We start from the raw sequence: 13,222 nt of genomic DNA on the forward strand, positions 1-13,222 counted from the left end.
AGTGGGGATTCCATATGCAGATAGGGAGGAGGAGCCTGTAAGACCAGAAGCACCATGGTGATTGGGCAGTGGGTATTCCATATGCCGATAGGGAGGAGGAGCCTGTGATGGTTAAGGTCAGTTGGAATGCAACTGTTACTGGTCGGAAGATGTGCTTGACTGTAGAGGAGAGAAGGATCTATATATAGTAGCTGAACGCTCACAGAGCATCTGTGCGCTAGTACTTGTTTGCTCCCTTTGCTCCCCTGCCACAGCCCCCTCACCCCAGAGACCTCCCCACCCTCCCCACCTGAGCCCCGCACACACTGCCACATCTCCTCTGCTGCCATTGCTTCTCATCCAGTCTCTCCCCACTCACACATTCTCAGTATCCCCCATGACATTGCTTCTCTCCCACCCACCCCTCTTCCACCCATCCCTGCTGATGTCATTGCTTCCTGCCCCACCACCACCCTCAACTGTGCTGCGCTCTTGTTCCTCCTCCTTGATCGGGCCCTTCCTCGCTGCTGCCACCGCCATGGCCACTCGCTCCTCTCAGGCCTGGGCCCAGGCCTGTCCCATTCTTCACCTGCCTGCCTCCGCCAATGGGCTTGGTAGTCCCGAGCAGGAGTGGCAGCAGTTGACTAGATCCTTCCTCGCTGCCGCTGCTGCCACCATGGCCATTTGCTCCCATCAGGCCACTGACAGGCCCGGGCCCGGCTCACCCCTCACCTGCCTGCCTTCTTCTGCCAATGGGCTCGTTAGTCCCGAGCTGGAGCGTCAGTGGTGGATCGGGCCCTTCCTTGCTGCAACCACCTCTATAGTCGCTTGCTCCCCTCAGGCCTCTGACAGGCCCAGGCACATCTCATCCCTTGCCTGCCTGCCTGCCTGCCTCCAACAATGGGCTTGGTAGCCCTGAGCAGGGGCAGAAGTGACAGCGGCAGCCATTGACCGAGTCCTTCCTTGTACTGCTGCCACTGCCATGTCCATTCGCTTCTCTCAGGCCCAGAGCCAGGCCCTTCCCTCACCTGGCTGCCTCCCTCCAACAATGGGCTCAGTGGCCCCAAGCATGAGTGGCAGCAGCAGCAGAGGTGATTGACATGGCCCTTCCTTGCTGCCACCGCTATGGCTGCTCACTCCCCACAGACTGCTGACAGGCCCAGTCCTGGGCCCGTCCCATCCCGTTCCTTGCCTGCCGGCCTCTCTGCGCCAATGGGCTCAGTAGTCCCAACAAGTGGCAGCAGCGGCAGTTGACTAGGTCCTTCCCCACGCCCACCGCATTGGCCACTTGCACGGCACAGGGACTTTGCTGCCAGAGAAGCCCACTGGCCTTGGTAGCCCTGCCCATGCACACTGCTCTCCTCCCTCCCCACCACAACCCCTCATCCCAGAGACCTCCCCACTCTCCAGCATAGCGGCAGCACTATTTTTCTTCCCTGTGCCACCTGCTCCTCAGGCCTCCCTCCTCCTCCTGCTTTCCTGTGGCAGCGCTGGCTGCCCTGTCATCGGGCTCATCCACTTCCCCAGTTGGCCTCGAGCTTACCCTCCATGAGCTGCCTCCACCTTGGGCCTCCCTCCTCTGCTGCCCTCCTGCTCCTCCTTGTCCTCCTCCTCCTCAGCTGCCCCGTCTCCTCCTCTGGTTCCTCAGCCACCCCCCAGGAAACCCCCCCCCACAATGCTGCCCTTCTTTCTTACTCACTGTCCCTCCCTCCTCCTCCTTTCTCTCTCCCGTCCCCTCTCTCATCCTTACTTCCCCCCTCCCTTCTTAATCTCCCTCCCTCCCTCCCTCCAGCCCTCTTTATTTCTTCCTATGACTTCTTTCTTTCTTTTTCTCTGTTTATTTTAGAGGGAGGACAGCTGGTCTTGTGGGAGCTGGTCTTGTGGAAGCAAGCATGACTTGTCCCCTTAGCTAAGCAGGATCTGCCCTGGTTGTCCCCTGCTAACTGGGCAAAGAGGCACCTTTTACCGTGGTGATTCTCTTTATTTAGCAGGGGGAGAGTAACTGGCCCTATCCACCCCCAGCACAGTACTTCCAGTGACTGTTGCTGGTGTGTGTCTTATGTTTCTTTTTAGAATGTGAGCCCTTTGGGGACAGGGAGCCATCTTATTTGTTTGTTATTTCTCTTTGTAAACCGCCCTGAGCCATTTTTGGAAGGGCGGTATAGAAATCGAATTATTATTATTGTTCTTGTTGTTGTTGTTGTTGTTTATGAATGGGAGACTAGATGTGTGAGCACTGTAAGATATTCCCCTCAGGTGATGGAGCTGCTCTGGGAAGAGCATCTAGGTTCCAAGTTCCCTAACTGGCATTTCCAAGATAGGGATGAGAGCGATTCCTGCCTGCAACCTTAGGAACATAGGAACATAGGATGCTGCCTTATACTGAGTCAGACCATTGGTCTATCTAGCTCAGTATGGTCTTCACAGACAGGCAGCGGCTTCTCCAAGGTTGCAGGCAGGAATCTCTCTCAGCCCTAACTTGGAGAAGCCAGGGAGGGAGCTTGGAGAAGCCGCTGCCAGTCTGTGTAGACATTACTGAGCTAGATGGACCTATGGTCCGACTCAGTATATGGCAGCTTTCTATGTTCCTATGTTCCATGGCACATAATTCTCACAGCCGGAGAAACCCGCTGATTGAGCCTCCAATGCCACTGCTGGTTGGTGATTAAACACTGTGTGGGCAGGACTTACCATGCACCATTTGCCACGGACCACCTAAACCTTTCATATAGAGAGATGAAAGAATAGTGGGCAGGGGTCTGCAAAGAGAGGGGTGGTGAGGGAGGAAAGAGCCCTTTCAGGAGAAAGAGGCTGCCACTGTGCAAATTAGATGAGGAAACAAGATGAACAAGATATGTTAATTCAGGAAGGGAGAGAGAGAGAAAGAGAGAGAAGGAAAGCAGGGAGGGGAAGAAAGACAGAGGGGAAGAGTGAGTGGATTATAGAGAAAGAGAGAGAAAGAAGGGAGAGGAAGAGAGAAAGAAGGAAGGGTGAAGGACAGCCTCGGGCATGTCAGCAGCCTGAGGGGAACGAGAGGCCATAGTGGCGGTGGTAGCAAGGAAGGGCCCAGTCAACCGCTGCAGCTGCTGTTTGGGGCTACCGAGACTATTGGCAGAGGGAGGGAGGCAGGCAGGCGAGGGACGGGCTCGGGGCCTGTCAGTGGCCGGAGGGAAACAAGTGGCCATGGCGGCAGCAGTGGCAGCGAGTAAGACCTGTTCAGCAGGAGTGGGGCTCAGGTGAGGAGGTCTCTGGCGTTAGGGGGCTGCAGCTTGACCAATTGACACTGGCAACACTGCAGCTGTGACCAAGAGGGGTGAAGGGGATGGAGCAACAGGATGCAGGAGGAAGAGGAGCAGGAGTGTGGCTCAGGTGAGGGTGGAGAGATCTCTGAGGTGAGGGGCTGTGGCGGGCGTGTGAGGGGAGCAATCAAGTACTAGTGCGCAGATGCTCTGCACGGATTAAGCTAGTGCTTTGTATTTCACCAGCAACTGTGAAATATAACTGGCCGTAATCCCTGCTAATTGGTCAAAAAGGCACCTTTTAAAGAAGTGGCTCTCTTCTCTTTAGCAAGGGGAGAGCAACAATCCTTATACATCCCAACATATCTGTTTAGTACTGTGGGAAATGTTAAAGACAATGGTGCTTTAAGACAGGCCTTAGCCTGCTAATAATTGTTGCTGGTGGATGGAGTTAAAGTTTGTTGCTACATTCAGGATGATTATTTCTTCAAGGACCTGCCTCAGATAAATTCAGTTATTCTATATGCTTGTCCGAGGATTATTATTAATAAATATTGTTCAGTAATCCTGCAGTATCCTGCTATCGTGTGTGCTGACAACACTACTATATTTTTTGGCAATGAGGATCGGATATTTGCTGCCAGAAGGTATTTTGTGAGTTGTTACAGAAACCCTTGGACTAGGCCTCAACTCCTCTCCTCAGTTCTGCTACCGTGTGAGTAAAATGACTGCCTTAGGCCATATTGACGATTTTGATATGAGCCAGCCAGCTTCATGGGACTCATACACAGAAAGGCTCTCTTATTATCTGGAAACGAATAGTATAGAAAACCCAGACCAGAGATGTGCAATTCTATTGATTGTGGGGCTATAATATACACCATTGTCCACTCACTTACTGCACCAGACACACCAGGCACCAAATCATATGACAAACATGTTGCCCTGTTAAAGGCACATTTTTGCCCATGGCCATCAGTTACCTTGCAGAGGTTCAACTTCTGTAAGAGAGACCAAAAAGACAGTGAAGGCATAGCAAATTACTTGGCTGACTCCAGAGCTTTGCTGAATTATGAGAGTTTGGAAACTTTCTAGAACAGTGTTTCTTAACCACCGGTCTGCAGACCAGTGCCGGGCCATGAGGAGTTGAGTGCCAGTCCATGCTGGTCCATGAGGAATTAACCCCTCCCCTAACAATTTTGAGTCGGTGAGGACCGCTGCTGCTGGGAGCTCTCCAGAGCTCATTTCTAGACAGGCAGCCCTCGCTGCTGGGATAACGCTATTTTGCTTCCTCAAAATGAATGTAATCCTAGCAGTGAGGGCTGCCTGACTAGATATCAGTTCCGAGGAGTTCGCCCAGGATCCACAGAGCTCGGGCAAGCTCCCCAGAGCTCATTTCTAAGCAGGCAGCCCTCACTGCTGGGTTTACGTTCATTTCGAGGAAGCAAAATGAGCGTTATCCCAGCAGTGAGGGCTGCCAGCCTAGAAATGAGCTCCAGAGAGCTCCAGGTGGCAGCGTCCCCCACTGGCTTAAAACTGTTTTGTGGGGTGCCTGGGAATGGGGGAGAGGGGGGCAACCCCTTTACTAGCTGCTGATCCAGGAAACTGCACACAAAGAATGTACTGGTCCATGACTCCAAAAATGTTGAGAAACACTGTTCTAGGCCTGCTCTTTGATTGTCTTATCTATGGAATTAAAGATGAAGTGATCCGGTGCTGCCTCCTCTCTGAAGTAAATCTGACTCTTGCTGCAGTGCAAGAAAAGGCTTTGGTAGCAGAAGCTGCATCACAATAGGGGTGTGCACAAACCAAAAATTGTGGTTCGGTTTGAATTAGAACCAAACCACCCTGTTCCCAAACTGACTGGCTGGTCTGGTCCATTCAACCAAACCGGTTTGGTGGTTCGAGGGGCTATACTTGTCAAGGGGAATCCGGTGAGGATTCCTCTTTACAAGCAAAGGGGTGGGGGAATCCTTGAAAGGTGTTGTAAAGGATGGCCAGGGTGGTGGCGAGATAAGTAGTTTAAGGTTCTTACTGGGCTGCTATTGGCATCGGCAATGTTGCCTGCCCCCCTGGCGCAGCCCAAGCATGTAGCACTCCCTCTGCAGCAAGCTGGCCACCCCTGAACACAAAAACCTTTTGTGGTTCAGGGGCGGCCACAAAACCCCCTGCTAACTGGGCAAAGAGGCACCTTTTACCGTGGTGATTCTCTTTATTGAGCAGGGGGAGAGAAACTGGCCCTCTCCATCCCCGGCACAGCATCCCTCCAGTGACTGTTGCTGGTGTCTGTCTTATGTTTCTTTTTAGACTGTGAGCCCTTTGGGGACAGGGAGCCATCTTATTTATTTATTATTTCTCTGTGTAAACTGCCCTGAGCCATTTTTGGAAGGGCGGTATAGAAAATAAATAAATAAATAAATAAATAAATAAATAATGAAAGATCACAAAAGTTCTCTACGCATTTGTGGAGGCCACACAAATGGTCTCCGCGGATCCGCAGAGGCTTGATGCAGAGGGAGTGCTGAGCATTTGGGCTGTGCCAAGGGGGCGAGCACTGCTGCTGCCAGCCACCCACAGACCAGTAAGAACCTTAAACTACTTCTCTCGCTGCCTCCATGGCCACCCTTTCGATCCTGAACTAGCTCACCCAAACTGGGCTTGGTTCAGTTTGATTGTGGACTGAACCGCCTCCAGTTTGGTTTGCAATCAAACTGCCAATCTGGCCCTGTTTCAAGAGAACCAATTTGGGATCGAATGGTTTGTGCATACCCCTACATCAGAACATGTGAAGGAAATCCATCGTGCAAACTCTTCCAATGCGCTCATGCTTCAAGATGAGCAGGAATCAGAGTATCCTCAACCAGTTCAGCGGATCACACCCTCCTTTCCACAGTCACAGAGGCCTAACTATCTGCCAGTCTGCTCAAGCTGTAGTGGGCAGCATAAGCAAAGTGAGTGCCAATTCAGGAATGTGGAATGTTATGCTTGCAAGAAAAAGGGCCATATTGAAAAAGACTGCCGGTCAAAGATTAGCAGAAGACATCAACAGGATTATGATACAGGCTCCCATATGCATTCTGCACACAAGGTAGACACATCTCCTGACGGGAGTTGAACAAAAGTTCTATTATGAGAAAAATGTGAGAGCTGCTGGAGATCCAGAGTTGGAAGTGTTGGCAACTATGAGTGTAAACGGCCAGGGCTGTATAATGGAAGTTGACTTAGGTTCTGGCGATTCGCTCATTGACAAAAAGACATTTTCTCGATTATTCCCACACTATCAGCCTAAATTAGAAAAGCCAGATAGTCAGCTTCAAGATTACAATAAACAGATTGTTGAAATTACTGGAAGCTGCTTTGTAAATGTTCAGTATGGATCAAGTAATAGATTTGTAGATTGGATAGATTTGTAGCTAAGTTTCCATGGATTTTTCAAGAGGATAGGGTTGCCATGTCCTCCAGAATTTAGGGTAGCCCCTGGATTTTGGCTCCTCCACCCGGCTGCTAAATTCACCAGGATTTACACAGATTTCAAATGTGCTGCCCAGATTGCCTGGATTTTACTCTGGATTCGATCACATGGGAGGGCAGAGAAAGAGGGGAAAGTATACAAATCTGTCAAATAAATTTGCTGCATAATTTGCATATTAGCCCACTCAGATTTGGGAAGCTTGAATATGGCAACCCTAAGTTGGGAAAGTATAAGGGACTACCCATGACATTCCAGCTGGATCCTAAAATAACGCCCATTGCTATGAAGGCTCAAAATGACCTTTTGCTCTCTGCCCAAAGATTGATGTAGAATGGGATCATCTCATTGTGCAAGGAATTCTCAAACCAGTCATGCACACAAACTGGGCTACACCCATTGTCCCAGTTATGAATCCTGATGACAGTGTTCACATTTGCGGGGATTACAAATGCAATGTAAACAAGGTGCTAAAGAGAGATCCATATCCGGTGCCTGCTATAAACCAGCTACTTGCTACACTAGCTGGAGGGAGAGTTTTTGCCAAGCTGGATCTTGCTCAAGCATATCAACAGTTGTTAGTCGATGGTGATGCAGCAGATGCCCAAAGTATAATTACACACCGAGGAGCTTTCCGTGTCAAGCATCTTCAGTTTGGAATTTCCGTGGCACCTGGAATATTCCAGGAGAATATTCATGGAGACTTTGCTAGCAGGGATTCCAGGGGTTGCCCATATTTAGAGACTGTAGGTACTTCAGATGAGAAACTCACTGAGCGAGTGAGGGAGGCTTTACAGCGATTTGACAATGCAAAGGAAAATGTCAACTGGGAGTTCCCAGCATTACCTGCCTGTGGTATCGAATTGATGCAGCTGGCATTCACCCGCTAGAAGACAAGGTGAGGGCCATTCAGGATGCACTTCAACCAAAATGGAGGCAAGATTTCCAAGCTTATCATGGTGTATTTCAAGGTTTTTAAAATGCTGGTTTTAAGGTACTTCTTCTGAAAATGCCAGAGCAAATAGGGAGAGGCACTGATGTAGAATCATTAGCATGATTGATGGATTGATTGATTGAGCATATTTTTATACCGCCTAAAACGTATGTCTCTGGGCGGTTTACTGGTGGGTGGAGTTAAGGTTTGTTGCTAGATTCAGGCTGATGCTTCCTTCAAGGACCTGCCTCCGATAAGTTCAGTTATTCTACATGCTTGTCCAAGGATTGTTATTAATAAATACTAGCTGGGCCAGGCGCAGAGCATCTGCGCCTCCGCTGCCCGACCAGCCCGCTTCTCCCCGTTCACCCACCCACCCGCAGTTTCTGGCTGGCGGGCGGGCAGGCTGATGGGTGGGCTTCTTCTCCCCCCCACCCAGCACTTTCTGGTTGGCAGGCCAGCTGGTAAGCCGGCCCATCACCTCCACCTGCCAATTCCCGGTGGCCATGCCGGCCTGCCACCACTGCCTGCTCCTGGCAGCTGGGCCAGCCCGCCGCCACCTGCTCCTGCTGCCCAGCATCCCTGTTTTCTCCCCCGTCCCCGTTGCTAATTGGCTGCTGCTTGCGCACTCTTGCGAGAGCTGCCATGCATGGGATTAGTAACAGGTACGCCTAGGAGAAATAAATACACAGATTGTTCAATAATTCTGCAGTATCCTGCTATTTTGTGAGTAGGGATGTGCACAGATTAAGATATACGTTTTTTCAGCCGTTGACCAGCAAAGGGATGTGCACAGTTCTGCAGGCTGCCGAACCGGTGGTGGGGGGCTTACCTTTACGGTTCGGGGAGGGTGCTCTTACCCCCGCTGCGTTTCCCCCGCCAGTGCTGTGCTTAAAACCAGTCCTGCGGGGTGGCAGCATACCTCCTTCCTGCCCTGGTGCACACTGGACAAGAAGTGGCTGGTGCATGTGCACACATCACACACACACGCACGTACCGGCCATTTCTGGTCCAATGCGCACCAGGGCAGCAAGAAGATATGCTGATGCCCTGCGGGACAGCTTTTCAGCACAGCATTGGCAGGCGGGGAGCACCCTCCTCGAACCTTAAAGGCAACCCCCCTGCTGCCAGTGCAGCCAAACTGCCGGACCTCCGAACCGGTTTGTGCACATCGGTACTTGTGAGCTGACAGCACTATCATATCTTCCCTCCCAGTGGTTGTTGCTAGTGTCTGCCTTGTGTTTCTGTTTAGATTCTGAGCCTTGGACAAGTAAACTCTTCGGGGAAAGTACAGTTTTTCTCTTTTTTAAAAATTCCTTTTGCTGTGCAAATTGTCTTGTGAACCTTTGTCAAAGTGCAGCGGCTGACATCCAAATGCTGTGTGTGCAGCCAAAGAATGCACACCTGCAGCAACTGCGCTCTTGCAGTGCTTGTGCTCCCACTTCAGCAGGAGGTGTATGCAGGGGAGTGATTTTTACCCATCCTGCTCCATCTTCCCATGTTCCGTGAACGTGGGGAGCATTACTTGAGAAAAGGTTCAAGTTAGAGGCTCACATACACAGAAGGCAACCAGATGCCCTGCTGCATCTGTGTAAGCACTGCTGACGGTGTTCTGCAACCAGACAGTTAGGCTCAGTCGTAAAGTTGCACAAATGCAGTTGCATGAAGCAATGCCCATGGCTTCCAATGGGCGTCGCACAACGGCATTCGCACAGCGTTATGACTGAGTGGAACTGCCCTGTTGTGCAACACTGTTGGTGGTATTCACTCACCTCGATGCAGCAGCACAGGCCATGCAGCAATTGCCCGCCTTGCTCTGTGTTGTGTTTTTTAAAAAACCCACAAAAACACGGCAGCCTTGAAGCTAGTTCACTCTTCATGCAGCAGGCTTCTTGGGCTGCCCATTAGACATGTGAAATGTGAAGGAAAGACATCCATCACCAAATACATAGTGGTCATATGCCAGGAAGGCTCAGCCAGTTGTGGCTCTCTGAAGCCTGATCATTGTGCATTCCCAAGTATCTCCCTTCACACTTTAAGTGCAAAAGAGCAAATTGGCAACCAGACAGAAGGCTTTTAAAAGCACTTTTGATTCATTGTTAGAGTAAATATGTTAAGGTTCAGGACATTTACATTTCAGAAACAAAACACATTAATTCATTTTAGAAAAATGTAGCTTAAGAAAAAAGGAGTCGGGTGACTCTGGAACATGTTTTATGTTAAGGACCCCCTCTGTTCCCTATGCACAACAGTGGCAGTCAGCCTGATTTTTGTTTCAGATGCAATGGTTTCCATTCCAAAGAGAGAGAGTGCTATGCCTAAGAAAAGCATGGCTTTGCCCTGACCCTTTGAGGTTGCTTAGCCTTTCCCTGAAGGGCTGCTGCCTGGTTATCTGTAATGAGTTCAAGTTTCTACTTCCTTCACTCACAAAATTAATCTCCTTGTGTGTAGTGTAATGTGGGTTTTGGTTGTTATGTTATTGTTGTTGCATGAAAATTGTGGCATCCAGTATCTACAGATCCCTGCTTCACGTGTTTATTCTTTTTATGTTAAGTAGACCATTTCTGCAGGTAACAAAAGCAGCCTCATGTAACGGTGTGAACTGGCCTTCTATTTTGTGGCAACCTGGTCTAGGCTGTTATCTTCTCCTCTATCTTCTTTTGAGTTCCAATTGTGCAGTTATGCATTTTTTAGTGATATTCATCTTGAAAGGTTAACAAATGAGAAACTAAACCAACCATACAAATAACAGCCAAAAGAACAGTTTCCAAAATGCGTTGCTGTCATGCCATTTCCAATTTGATATTCAGCCGGTTAAAGCTAAAGGCCACCAAGCCGGGGTCGATTAAAGCGTTCTGCCTTTTATGGCTCATTCTTATATGAAATCTCTTAAATATTGCTAATGAAGCCAGTTATCCTACACAGTCCTGTAGTGCGTCCTTTCTAGGCTGGTTCAGTTACATTTCAGTGTCTGGCAATTTACCCCAGGCTCCTATTAAGTGAATTATCACGGCTACTAAATCATCTCTGCAGGGGTTTTCTCTAATCCCATCAAGACACTTACACTCCCTTTCTTCCCTCCTAGCAGCATAATGAATTATTATTTCATGGGGAGCTGTTAAAGAGGCCCCTTTGGAAGAGTTTAATGTGCAACACTGGGAAGGGGGCGGGCTGGCAGCAGCTCAGCAAGGGGGGAAGCTGTGGTAGGTTCTTTAGCCTGGGGCTGGCGAAGATCACAACAGGGAAACAAAGGGCAGCAACAGCACAGTCTCTCCCTTCTCCCGCCCCACCACAGACCTCCTCCCCTGGGAGTTAAGCAGACTTTCCCTCTTCGCCCCAAGGAAGATGGCTGTCTACTCCCCCACCCCCGCCTTTTCTGTCCCTGCCCTCTGGTTACCCTCATCGCCAAGAAAGCCAAAGGGAGTAGGAATATAAATGTTTTCCTTAACCGGAGGAAGCACAGCGCTCACAAACCACTTGCGGAATCCATTAGGCTAATTTATTAAATACAATTTGCCTTGTGTGGCTGAGCTGAGTAATGATAAAAAACATAAATAAGGGAGAAAAGCAGCGGCAGGGAGCCACGGACATGTCAGGCACACGGGCCTTCATTTCCCTCCAACTCAGGCCTTTCCCCCTAACTTCTGGTACTGGTGGGAGGTGGGGAGGGATAGTGGAAAGAAGGTCCATATATTAGGATTATGCTGGGGACAAAGGGACTAATCCCTTATTGTGGATGCGATTCCTTTTTTCTGGATCCTGTTCTAGTCTTCATCCCAGAACTGATTTTAAAATAGGCACTCATAATGACTTTAGTTCTGTTCGTCGTATTCGTATTCATATTGTGTTACTGGGAGCAAACGCTAACAGCAAGTGGGTAGGGTTGGCCTTCACGTATTACATAGATCTATTACAGCAGAGTCCCCAGAGTTGGGAGGGAGCAGAGTTTGAATCTGGAACAGAACTGCAGGAAGGATGCTGTCCTGTATAAAAATAATGCTAGTGCAAAAAGAGACAACACATAATCAGGCCTGTCCTTTGGGCGAGGCAAATTGGGGCAATGGTCCTAGGTCCTGTGCCATTTCAAGGTCAAATGGCCCACACAGGTCCCTCTCTCAGCTAAGAGTACCCATGCAAACCATTTGGAATTAAAAGGGCCAATCCAATGCCTTTCAGCTGAGGGTGCAAGACTGGCCGTTTAAAACTGAAATGGCCCACGTGGGCCACTTGGAACTTAAAGGGCCAGCTCCATGCCTCTCTGTTAAGGTGGCCTGCATACCTCATTTTGCCCTGAGCCCTGCGCTCCCCAGGGATAGCCCTGCATGTACATTCTTTGGCTTTGGGTTTTTCTTTTTTTCAGATTAAAATGCAGATTGACAGAGAGTTGGTGCCAATGCCTGGCATTGTGCATTAGCCTTTTATGCTGCCAAAATTGGCCCTGCTCTGGATTGTTCTGAAATTAATAGCATTATTAACCATGAAGATGTGTTAAAGTGGTGATGGAACATTGGACTGCTATGGGCAAAAAATCAAGGGGCCCATGCATCTACTAGGAACTTCATAACAGATTTGTTGGGGGTCTTCAGAAGATTTTGGCTGTGTGGAAGTAGCCCACATCTCTTAAGCATTTTCTTTTACTTCTTAAAGCAAATAGAATGAAAATATCAGTGTATCAGAGTTAGCATGACCAGACAGAACAAAGGATGGGGTTCCTGTGTCTTTAAAAGCTGAGCAAAAAAAAAATGGTATATTGGCAGATGCAGCTTTTCTCTGCCCTGCAGTGCTATAACAGGAGAAATTGGACCCACACACCACACCCATATCTATTAAAGGTACAGGACCCTCCTGTATTGTATTCAATTACATCTGATCAGAGGTCTGACGACAGACCATTTCCTGGCTGAAAAATGACATTGGGATAATTATGTGATATAACAAAGTCCCTGGGTGCAGAGCAGTTGCAATAGAAAATAACCACATTTTACTTAGGTGTGGTTTAGCCAAATGCCAAACCACAATTCCATGAGGCAGGGTGAAGAAGGGGTGCAGAGGGTGGGAGTGTCAATCCCCTGCTATCAAGAGAGCCACCCACTATCCACTGCCACTGTACTTCCACATTTTGCTGTGACACACCTATTCTTAGAAACCCCTGCTAACTGAGCAAAGAGGCACCTTTCAAAAGTGGTGATTCTGTTCGCAGGGGGAGAGCAACTGGCCCTATCCAACCCCAGCACAGCATCCCTCCAGTGACTGTTGCTGGTGTCTTTCATGTGTTTCTTTTTTAGACTGTGAGCCCTTTGGGGACAGGCAACCATTTAATCAATCAATCAATCAATCAATCAATCAATCAATTTCTGTATGTAAACCGCTTTGGGAACTTTGGTTGAAAAGCGGTATATAAATATTTGTTGTATTTGTACAACAATTTCTTTTCCCCACAACTTGAGTTAGCAAGGCCCCTGCCACCACCGCTTGGCTTCAAAATATAATCTGAAAGTGCTCATATATTCTGCGGCCTCTGAGCACCCACCCATAGAAATGAGGCATCATATTGTCCTCCACCTGAGACAGCAAAATGTCTTGGACTGCCCCTGGTTTGTA

The 13,222-nt window shown here is 49.1% G+C and overlaps 1 pseudogene; it reads left to right on the forward strand.

The window, feature by feature from the left end:
• Nucleotides 1-6,400: 6,400 nt before the first annotated feature.
• Nucleotides 6,401-7,666, forward strand: LOC128342065 (uncharacterized protein K02A2.6-like; annotated as a pseudogene).
• The last annotated feature ends 5,556 nt before the right edge of the window (nt 7,667-13,222 follow it).

This window comes from Hemicordylus capensis, chromosome 2, assembly GCF_027244095.1.
Source record: "Hemicordylus capensis ecotype Gifberg chromosome 2, rHemCap1.1.pri, whole genome shotgun sequence".
Classification (NCBI taxonomy): Eukaryota; Metazoa; Chordata; class Lepidosauria; order Squamata; family Cordylidae; genus Hemicordylus; species Hemicordylus capensis.